The 12,263-nt window shown below is 41.9% G+C and overlaps 1 protein-coding gene and 1 long non-coding RNA gene across 4 annotated transcripts in view; one reads left to right on the plus strand and one right to left on the minus strand.

The window, feature by feature from the left end:
* The window catches only part of LOC134625010 (multiple epidermal growth factor-like domains protein 11), a 238,769-nt gene that overhangs the window by 171,264 nt on the left and 55,242 nt on the right, over positions 1 to 12,263 (plus strand). The window lies entirely within an intron of this gene.
* Positions 1,472 to 5,199, minus strand: LOC134625022 (uncharacterized). Its single transcript, XR_010093680.2, has 4 exons — positions 4,860 to 5,199; positions 2,999 to 3,109; positions 2,115 to 2,393; positions 1,472 to 1,593 (listed from the first exon to the last, which is right to left on the minus strand). It is a non-coding gene; the product is annotated as an uncharacterized LOC134625022 (long non-coding RNA).

Here is a 12,263-nt window from a genome sequence, read left to right on the forward strand (position 1 = left end):
ATTAAATTACGCTGTTTGATCACATGACATCGTTAGCCAGCAGTGTGTCTCCTAGAAGATAGCTGTTTAGAGGTGAGGGATTAAGGCTGTATCCCAATTCAGGGGCTGTATCCCAATTCAGGGTCTGCAGCCTTAAAGTACGCAGCCTCAACGATCCTCAAGGGCCGCGTACTCAAAGACCGCTAAGGCCGGAAGTGCGAGGCTCGTGAAATGGGACGGTCTAGCCTCCGTCGCGCTGCCCAGGTTGCCTAGCAACCATAACACCAACCGCTGGAAACGTTTCATACAGCTTTGTTTGACAGAAATGAAGGAGAACATATTTTGTTCGTGTGTTTGTTTCTACACGAGCTTTGTGTGATTTAATAAGTATCTGAGGCTGAGACCACAGGACTGTAAAACATGATTGTTGGCCTTCATATCTGTACTGAACAGTCATTTAGGATTAGCTAGTAAATAACAATTAGCCAATGTTGTTCATGAGACTAAAGTCAGTGTAAATATGATATGGCCAATATTATAGTTATTATATTAATCATAAGTTATTACAGCAGTGAGTTTGAACTCTCAAATCAAATCACTTCTATTGTCACATCACATGTGCAGGTACACTGGTACAGCACATGTGAGTGAAATTCATGTGAGTGAACTCTGTGTCTAACACTGAGCTTCAGTAAAGATTCAAGTTCCAGTTATTTATAAGTCCTATCACCTTAAATCTTCACTCAAAGACAAATATGTTTGACAGTGTATATGTATTATATATAAGAGACAAATGTTGTTCGTTTAATATGTTGGCATTACTAAATTTGGCTCAATGCTCACATATATGTGTAAAAAGAAAATGTACGAGCTGTGATGACTGTTGCTGATAGAATGAAGAGTAGACTGATATATGAAATATTCCTTTATTGGGTGAGAAATTCAGACCATGTCATAACTGCTTTAAGTCATACAGAATACATATCAGAGCCTTAAACAGACTGACTTCTGCTAAATGGGTCAAACTGGGCAGAAAGTATACAAACACATAACATCCTTATAGAATATGATGTAACACTATAGATCAACTTACCTCTGAGTATATAAAGCATATAAACAATTACAGCAATATGATGCAACAAACACAGCAGTACTACTAATCCAAAATACTCAAAGCTTCATAGAACTGAAACAAACATTTATTTTTAGCTCCATTCTGCTGCTGATACATACTTTAGGTTTCTGAATATTAAACTTGTTGCTGCCTTTCATAGTGTGTAACTTGAAGGCCCTGAGTACTTTCTCCCACACTGAAAACACTGGAATGATAACATTATTTGAACATTACCTAATAAGACTGATTCAGGACAGACAATTAGTTATTTTAAACTTTTCTAGCAGTCCTTCACAAACAGGGAACAGTCTGTCTATTCTCTCCATCTGTCAGCTGCTGCTGGCTCTTCCTCCTCCTCTTCCTCACACACTGCTGAGTTTGTCCTGGTGGATCATCAGGGGTGCAAAGCCTCACAGATGATGTGCAGCAGTGGGTCCCTCAGTCTGTCCTCACTCTGGACACTTGCAGTCGTCACACATGGAAATCAAATGTGTGATAAGCTGCAGGATTCAAACACAAGTGTAACTTATAAATACATGTTCATACTTTTATTCCACAATCAGAGAGAAAGAAACAGAGAGAGAGAGTGCAGGACAGACAGACAGGTGACAGTCTCAGGTGTATACACTGCTACAAAACAGCACAAGAGAAGGAGGATTTAGTGTTTGTGTTATTACGAGTGCTAAACAAGAAGAGTTCCAGATGGTCCAGTGGACACATGTGTGACTCCTGTGATTAAAGCATCTTTCTTTCAGCTTAACGAGTGAACCGTCAGCTCGTTCAAACACACGTTAAAGTCCGTTTGGCTCGACACCACCGAACAGAGGCAGCAATATAACATAGCTAACATTAACAGTGCAGTGAATCCTGCTTGTGCCGTGATATTCAGGACTGCAAACCGAGCAGCATCACTGACTTTCAGCTTGTTGTGTTTGTGGATTTATGGCTGACTTTAATTATCCATAAAATCATCACATTCTCTGTAAGAGAATCAATGAGTACTAAAAATGTGCACCTTTACCTGTGTGTTTTCTGGAACAGGAACAGGGTAATATCTGTGACCCAACTCCCACAGCTGGTTGGGGGACTCATGTTGTTTTCTGTTCGCAGTGGATGGTTGTCCCATCCACTGCAAAATGTATTAAAATTATCCTCTAGTCGAGGAAGAAAGATGTAATGGCAGCAAAAGAGGTGTGCAGCATTTGAAATGTCAAGAAGGCCTTCTTCCTCAGGGTTGTGAAGAACATCGTAGTAAATGCATGTAACGGCCACCCAGAGGTCTCCCCACAGTCGCTCTATTCTGAAATAATATATAAAAAATATTTAAATTAGGTATGGCCTTTCTTTTGGTGTGTATGAGAAATTCCCTGCTTGTTTCTAACCCTACATGAAATGTGTGCATGACAACAGTAATAATACATTATCAGGGCATGTAGGAAGGACCCAGGCATATCACTTAAAAGGTGTCAAAAGGGTTGTGATGATCAGTGGCAATACATGAGATGACAACCAGACCATTAACACAGAATGAACATTCTTGGAAGGAAGTAACAGACTGGAAAAGGTGTGTGAATAACTAAAAATAGGGCAGAGTCCTGAAGGCTCTTTGGGGTTTGTAGGACCTGTCCAATATTTTCTTCCTTGAGGGGTAAATAATGGAAATTGAAAGAAACAACAACAACAACAACAAAAAACAAAACAAAACAAAAAACACCTGACACATATCAGACAATATATCCTGCTGGATAGGGCACTGTTCTCTAAAGACATATTACTATAAAACTTTTTTCATAAAACTATACCCTTTAAATGTTTATGTATTTTTAAATAATGGAAATAAAGCTGCAACACCTTCCATCTTATGTCAGAAACATTTGAGGTTGACAGTATTTTATGAGAACAAACCTTTGATTGTGCACACTCATTCCTGAAATGAAACTGCCTCTTCCTGTGCCACGAACAGTAAACATCAGCCGTGCAACCTCCACATTTTCCCATCCGTGGTTGCCACGAACCCTGAAAACAAAGAAGAGTACCCCAAAACATTCGAAGCTTTAAACAAACTTAGATCTGATGATAAAGAACAACTTATGCCTTAATCAGAGTGTTTTTAAAAAATGTAAAAGAATCCTTAAAGTCTTTGATTGCTACTGCTCTAGAAGGCATAAAACATGAATTGTCTCATGAATGCACTTTCCAGCATGTGTCAGTATGAAGTTTAATTTAACACAGCTGTTAAAACATTTTTCAGGATTTACCGGGTTGATAACAATTATTTAGATTTATTGAATTTATAGGAAATTACACAAGTGCCATCTTGTATCATTATAATCTGTGTAAAGAGACAATTTTAAGAATACTTTTGCAAAAACACGTTAAAGTTGGAAGTAATTGGCCGATGTTCCAATCTTGAAGATCAGCTGTGCACATTTGTTGCACATTGTGGGAATGGAGAAGTTGAGGCCCTTGCAGGCTCCCCACAATTTTCCCCAAACTGAGCGACCCAGCTAATTCAACACCTTTACTAAGCAGTGCTGTTATGTAATTGGATACAAGGGGTGAGATAGTAATATTTTCCCTCCTTGGTTGTAGCTCCCTGACATTACAAGGGTAATCATTTTATGATGTCGGGTTCAGTGTTACACCAGGATTTCAAATACAATATCATCATCAATAAGAATTAGTATTATCATTTCAGAATTGTAGGTAACCACTTTTAAATGCCACTGACTACTTATTTGTTTAATTTGATGTATTCACTCTAGGAGAGCGCAGAGGGAATATCCCGTTTAACTTATGCTATCTGTTTAAGTTTAGATAGTATTTGTAAAGATATTGACCATATCCTTTTCTGAAAGTGTGGATATAATGGATGGGGTAAGGTACTGGCATGCCACAACTTTATAGTTGTTAAATTCTGGGTACAAGTATACATGCCCATCTTGTACATGTTTTTTTAATATTATTATTATTATCATCATCATCATCATCATCATCATCACCATCCTACCCAATTACATGTTTCTTTTAATCAGGTTATGCTGTTTTAATGACTTTACAGTATAATTTACATTGTGTTCCTTTAATTTTCCCTAATTGTATGTTATATTAATCCCATATTTCCGTTTTAATATTTCTAATGTTTGCATTGTTTTCTTCACTGCCTGGTCTGCCTCTGTCTCGCCTGTATGGATGCATTTACACCTAAATTTCCCCAACAAATGATGTTTTAATTCACCACTATTCCAGTGAAACACGAGTCTCCCATCTTCCTGCTACGGGTCTCGAGTTTTTGTTCACCAAAGCACACACCAACTTCATACTGACGGACATATCACTGCCTTATTCCCGCCTTGCCTGACCGTGTTTTGTGGCTTTGGTTGGTTCACTTCTCCTCACTCTTCCCCATTCTTGTCATTAAATCAGGCCGTTCTGCAACCATGGCAGCCATTCACTCTATGGCTTTATTCATAGTGTATTTTACCCCTTAACCCAATGCCGTTCTCGTTTCCCACATTATATTTGCAGTGTTCGTCTATCTATCAATATCTGCGGAGTATGGTTTTGTACCGAGTATCCTATTTTGTAGAGCACAGCATGTAAAGGTTAGCTCGGTTAGCAGGATGCTAGCATGTAGCGCTTAGTGAGACACGCATCAGACGAGTTGAGCAAAGACCCCGTCTGTGTACCTTATACGTGACCAACGGATTTAAATAAAATTAACGTTTCAAAAGACAAACTTGAAGATAAAACATAATATACTTACCGGAGAACCGCCAGGGTTTGCCGCTGCCATCATGCCGCTCCTGAATTCAAAACTGCCTCTGCAGACAGGCAGGGGAGGCGCGGAAATTTTCTTTGAGTTAGTCAAACGTTTTCCTCAGTTCGAGTAGATGATAAAATAAAAGAAAAATGAATGGTATTTTAAGTAGGACTAGGCGTTCTGTAATGATCTCTATTTAGGAGAAAAACTTAATCACTCACCTCTAAACAGCTCTCTTTTCAGAAGACACTGCCGGCTAACATGTCATGTGATCAAACAGCGTAATTTAATTGGCTGAGAGCCGCTCGACTCGATCTAGTGCTGATTGCTCTGGCTTGGGTCATTTAAGGTCATCACTTTTGCAGGTGAATTTTTGCAGTTGAATTTTTGCAGGTGAATTTTTTGCAGGTGAATTTTTTGCAGGTGAATTTTTGCAGTTGAATTTTTTGCAGGTGAATTTTTGCAGGTGAATTTTTGCAGGTGAATTTTTTGCAGGCGAATTTTTGCAGGTGAATATTTTTTGCAGGGAAATTTGGAGGATAAAAATTCAGTGTTATAAATTCAATGTCTAAAAATAGTTGGATTCTGATGACACTATATTTCTTCCATAGCCATGTCACATTAAATCGTTAATTATTATTAATCTCTGGTTCTCTTTTGTTTGCCTACTCCCCTCATTCCCAGCCAGTTGCGACAGATGGCTGACCATCCCAGTTCTGCCAGAGGTATCTTCCTGTTAAAAGGTGGTTTTTAACAGTTATTTTCCCATAGATTTGTAGAAACAAAGCCTAATATTAAAGTCCCCAGCCCCCCAGGTCACTGAATAATTAATGTGTTACAATAACACACTTAACATATTCAGAGTTTAAAACCTTTACACACTGGATTTAGATCCAGAGGGAGTTATTAATCAGTTTCAGGTGCTTTGGTGTTAATGAAGTTAACAGCAGGCACACTAGAGGGGCAAAATGACACATTTTTCCCATCCTCTTATTTTCTGACAGTTTTTTCACTACTTCTGTATTTGGCTTGGGTCATTGTCACTAGTGTTATCATGAGGTGATACTTAGTGACACCTTGCTGTCTCTCCAGGCACAGTCTCGGGAGAAGGATACAGGCTGTTGGTCTAGGAGACCTGGACAGAAAAGTAGAATGTCCTTGTGTTACGTACGGCCCAAAATTGCCTCCGTACAAGAACGTAGTAAGCTCTAATACTGACCAGTAAGAAATCACCACACTCACACTGCAATGGCATACACAAGGTTTATTTTTTCCCCTCCAAGTCAGACTACTGGCTGAGGACACAACTCCGGCCTGGAATCCAAGGCCCAAAGCCGCCGTGGTCAGGATTGTTAGCCTTATCAGCCCTGGCGTTGTTCGAGGGTGGGTCTTTACACCAGATCCTGGGGCTTCCACTCTGGAGCTCAAACTTCTCTAAATCTTGACCAGTTTCCTTTCCTTGGGCACAGATAGTCTCCAGTCCAGTGTATTTATCCCAGCAGATCCACATGAATCCTAATTCAAACGAGTCCTCCCTCCAGCATCATCAGATTATTTTAAAAGCAAAACCAGGCCAAGTTAAAAATCCTTTCCTTTAAAATGTGCACTTTTCATCCTGGAGTCTCCAAGGTCAGCTGGCTTCCCTGCTGCAACAGTGTCCTACTAAAAAACAACAACCTGCCCCCTTTCTGTTTCCTCTCCCATTTATAGAGAAGGCCTAAAATCCTTCCCAATCAACTGCTCCCTGTACTCAACTCCAAATAGCTGGCAGTTGGACTAGAGTAGAATCTTCACTCCCACATGGGTGTGGCCCACACAAGACACAAAAACACCAAAGCATGCAATTAGTAAAAAAATGAAAAGTAATGCCAACCAAAATGTTTAGTGGAGGATTCTCTCAACTCTTTTCCACAATGCTACACTCTGCAACACTTAATCTATGAGGAGGACCAGTATCTGCTCTTTTGTGCAAGGAGGAACAGGATGAGCACGACCAGAACCCTACAAATGACCTCTCGTAGATGTGGTCAGGCTCACCCTGACCACATGTGAGAGAAGTGAAAGGGTCAGCAGAACCCTTTAACATCATCGGGTTCCTCCTGGTGCACAACAATCCCAGGCTTCATGTGGCAATTATATGAGAGGATGAAGAAATTGATACTATTGACTGACCCCCACACTCACCTGACTTAAATCCAATAGAAAACCTGATGTTGTTGGATGAACAGAAACATAGATCTGGAGGGGATTCCCCTGGACACCATATGTTGTTCCAACATTGTCAGGCATCATTACAAGTATCTGTGTGCCAAACAACTAAAACGTACCATTTTGAGTTGCTGCAATTAAAATTTTCACTATGATTTTCAGGGTGGGGTTCATGATTTTAATTCCTATCAAACAGTGCCTCATACTTTTGTTGCTAACACATTACTCAGTCCACATCTGTATAGATATCCAGCACAATTTTCCCCTATTGAGATCTGATGCCTTTTCCAAGTGTTCCTGTAATTGTTAGTAGTGTAGAGGGAATCACAATCTTTGATGATCTGCTAACCAAGTACAGCAGCACCGGTTTGATACTCAATCTCTTAATTCCTATAGTAGCAGTGATGGTATTTGTTTATTTTACAGTTGTTAAAGTTTTTTTGCTTTCCTCCAAGGCCGCACAGCTAGTGTTTGGGTTATGAAGTAAAAAACACATTATTTTTGTTTTATTATCTTTGATTTAAAAACTGAAAATAACTGGCTTTTAGAACAAAATTTTAAATCAAAGTTGCCAAGTAAATGATCATTGATCCACCAATCTGTACATAATTATTATACAAGAGGTTACAGTCCTGGGAAATTCAGTTGATTTTCCTTACTGAACACATTGATGTTCAATTTTATTTATTTTTCAAGTGTTTCAAATTTAATAAGAGCTCTTTCTCCTCCTGTCTTTTGGATAGCTTTGTGAATATTAGATTAATAGCAATTTAAAGGCAGCAGGATTGAAGCATACAATTTTAATTGGCGAAGTTTATATGTTGGAGGTCCCAATCAATGTGTCATGGTGCCTGAGATTTCAGATGTGTGAAGCTTGCTCTCACAGCATGCTATCAGCACAGGATAAGGTTAGATATCCTGCTAATGCCAAGCTGTCTGTCTCGCCACTACGACATGTCCTTTATTGATTAGTCTGCAGTCTAGCTACTCTCTCATGTGTTCATCAGTAAATGTTATATACAAAGCATTTATGCTTATGTGAATCAGTAGATGAGGCAAGTTGAGAGTCAGGAGTCTTTGTTACTGTGATTTGTGGAGGTTCTGGGTTTCATTATCAATGTAGATAAACTAACTAACAGCTTACAGCAGCACAACATTTTCTCTTGTGGCAATGTAATAAGCATGAAAATCAAATAACTTGAAGCATGTTGTGACTCATTTAAGCCTGAATATTGATTCATATGGAATGCCAGGGGAAGCTCATGTCAGTGAGTATGTCATTGCCTCAGAACTTTAAACCAATGCCAAACCTTTTCTATTCTGACTCTTTATTCCAAATGTTTCAAGGCTCACACATTGCAGCCACAATAATACAGCTATTTTACCAGGAAAGGAGGAGACGGCATAAACCAAGCATCCATCCATTCTCATGGGTAATGTAAGATCTTTACCCAACAAGATGGAAGAGCTAATTGCACTAACCAGACTGCAGTGAGACATGGCTCACGGACCACACACCAGACTCTGTCATAACTCTGGATGGCTTTCAACTGGTTAGAGCGGACCGGAATGCAATGGAGAGTGGTAAGAGGAGAGGTGGGGGACTAGCAATGTATGTCAATGAGAGATGGTGTAACCCGGGACACATCACTGTGAAGGAACAGCGCTGCACCAAAGACATTGAACTATTGGCAGTTAGCGTCCGGCCATACCACCTGGCCAGGGAATTTTCACACGTTATTGTGCTGACTGTTTACATCCCACCCTCGGCCGACGCTACAGCAGCCTGTGAGTACATTCACTCCACCGTCTCTCAGCTACAGATGGCACATCCGCAGTCCCTCATTATTATCTCTGGGGACTTCAATCATGCCTCACTATCTGTCACTCTCCCTAACTTCTCCCAGTATGTTGACTGCCATACAAGGGACAGCAAAACCCTGGATCTATTGTTTGCCAACACAAAGCAGGCTTACAGTGCATCACCCCTCCCCCCGCTTGGCCACTCAGACCACAACCTGGTCCTTCTCCACCCCACCCAGTATGTTGACTGCCATACAAGGGACAGCAAAACCCTGGATCTATTGTTTGCCAACACAAAGCAGGCTTACAGTGCATCACCCCTCCCCCCGCTTGGCCACTCAGACCACAACCTGGTCCTTCTCCACCCCACCCAGTATGTTGACTGCCATACAAGGGACAGCAAAACCCTGGATCTATTGTTTGCCAACACAAAGCAGGCTTACAGTGCATCACCCCTCCCCCCGCTTGGCCACTCAGATCACAACCTGGTCCTTCTCCACCCCACTTACACTCCTATGGTGAAGAGGAACCCCTCCACGAAGAAGGTGATAAGGGTGTGGTCTGAGGAATGCACTGAGGCCCTAAGAGACTGTTTTGAATGCACAGACTGGCAGGAACTCTGCAAGCCTCACGGTGAGGACATCGACGCCCTCACCCACTGCATCATGGACTACATTAATTTCTGTGTTGAGAACACTGTGCCTACCAAGAAGATACAGTGTTTCTCAAACAATAAACCGTGGGTCACCCCAGAACTGAAGGCCCTACTCAACAAGAAGCTTTCTGGTCAGGAGACAAGGAGGAACTTAAGAAAGTCCAAAAGGATCTTAAATACAAGATCCGAGAAGGCAAGGAGTGCTTCAGGAGGAAGATGGAAAACCAACTCCAACAGAAAAACATCAGAGAAGTCTGGAGGAACATGAAAAAAATCTCCGGACACTTCCAGGACAATGGCAGAGCCACAGTGTCTGCTGGCCGGGGGTGGGCTAACGACTTGAATCTGTTTTTTAACAGATTTGACAATGGCCCACTTATCACCTCTCCCACCCCCCAGGTTCCATCAACCCCCCTCCAGTTGCTGCCCCCCCCTCCGGGTGCAATGCCATTGTCACCTGAGCTCTCCTCTCACCACAACCCTGCTTCACCCCTATCCACACATCTACCCACAACAGAGCCAGCCCCACCCCCCACTCCAGCCCAGCCTCACATCTACTTCACAGCTGATCAGGTGAGAAATCAGCTCAAGAGGACGAAGGCAAGGAAGGCAGCAGGTCCAGATGGAATCTGCTCCAGACTGCTCAGGGACTGTGCGGACCAGCTCTGTCAGGTGGCCCTGTACATCTTCAACCTGAGCCTGAGCCTGGAGAGGGTTCCTGAACTGTGGAAGACTTCCTGTGTGGTTCCGGTGCCAAAGATCGCACACCCCAGGGAGCCCAACTACTTCAGGCCTGTTGCCTTGACTTCTCATCTGATGAAGACCATGGAAAGGCTCATCCTGCACCACCTTCGGCCACTGGTGGGCTCAGTGATGGACCCCCTGCAGTTCGATTACCGTTCTGGAATTGGGGTGGATGACGCTGTCATCTACCTGGTACACCGATCCCTCTCTCACCTAGAGCAGGCGGGGAGCACTGTGAGGATCATGTTTTTTGACTTCTCCAGTGCTTTCAACACATCCAACCTGCACTACTGAGAGGGAAGCTGGAGGGAGCCGGAGTAGGCAAACAGCTGACTGCATGGACCATCGACTACCTTACCAACAGACCACAGTATGTGAGGCTCCATGACTGTGTGTCCGAGGTGGTAATCTGCAGCATGGGGGCACCACAGGACACGGTTCTCTCACCTTTCCTGTTCAGCCTTTACACTTCAGACTTCTGTTATAATTCGGACGATTGCCATCTACAGAAGTTCTCAGATGATACAGCCATCATTGGATGCGTATCAGACGGGAATGATCAGGAATACAGGGGGGTCATCAGTGTCTTTGTTGGCTGGTGTGAGACCAACGTACTCCAAATCAACGCCGGCAAGACAAAGGAGATGATCATAGACTTCAGGAGGAAGTCACCCCCTACAACACTGGTGAACATCCAAGGGAAAGACATTGAGATAGTGGACTCTTACAAGTACCTGGGTGTTCACCTCAACAATAAACTGGACTGGACTACAAATACAGACATCCTGTATAAGAAGGGCCAGAGTCGACTCCACCTGCTGAGGAGACTGAGGTCCTTCGGAGTCTGCAGGACTTTATTAAGGACATTCTATGACACTGTGGTAGCATCTGCCCTTTTCTGTGGAGGTGGTTGGCGAGAGGAGGATGTTAGTAAAGCTGACATCCATCATGAACAACCCACATCACCCACTGCATGAGTATGTGAGTGGGCTGAGCAGCTCCTTTAGTCAGAGACTGAAACACCCTCGCTGCAGGAAGGAGCGCTTTCGCAGATCATTCATCCCAACAGCAGTTAGACTCTATAACTCCTCAATCACGATGTCATAAGTCACTGGACACTGTGAACATCCTTCCATGTGTATGGACATGTGCAGGTATATATGTATGTATATGTATACATATGTATATTTAGTGTGTACATGTGTGTGTGTACATGTCTATACATAGGAATAGTAGTGGTACAAAAGTTATATCAAGCTATATAGTTTATGTCTTGCATATTTCCAACCATATCCATAATCACATACTGTGTATGCTACCATTGTATATAGTGTATTATCTTACTTTTTTTTTCATTGATTGTACTTATTTGTATTTTTGTATTTCCTTCTGATATCTGTACCTTAGCTGAGGTAACACAAAAATTTCCCCGTCGTGGGATCAATAAAGTCTTATCTTAAAATAAGAGAGCAGAACTTGACATGGACTGTTGGAGGGAACTGGGAGTGGTCTTTGATTTTAATTTATTATTAGAAGATTTCAGATTTTTCTAAAACGGTTGGCTCTAGACAGCTGCATACACATACTGAACTCTCCAACATTAAAAATATTTATACATTAACATGTAACACATAGCACACATATACAGTTGGGTCCATAAATATTTGCACAGAGATTTTGGTTCTGTACATCACCACAATGAATTTTTTTCCCCCTGTCCTGTTCGGTTCTTTAGCAATCAGAATTATTGTCTGAAGGCCAAGTAAGATGGATTTATTTTACCAAGTAGATCATTATGGCTTTGCCATATTGGTCCAAAAGGAGAGCAACACAATAAAAACAGCACCACAGCAATAACCTAGAAAAGTGTAACTAACAGTAAATACTAAATATTGAATGTTATTGTGCAGCACACAAGACTGACAGCGCAGAATGTGCTTTGAGGTAGCAGGCAAGAAAGTCTGTGAGCACCTGTGTGCGTGAGCGCACTTGTATTC

The sequence above is a fragment of the Pelmatolapia mariae genome, linkage group LG1 (genome assembly GCF_036321145.2).
Source record: "Pelmatolapia mariae isolate MD_Pm_ZW linkage group LG1, Pm_UMD_F_2, whole genome shotgun sequence".
Classification (NCBI taxonomy): Eukaryota; Metazoa; Chordata; class Actinopteri; order Cichliformes; family Cichlidae; genus Pelmatolapia; species Pelmatolapia mariae.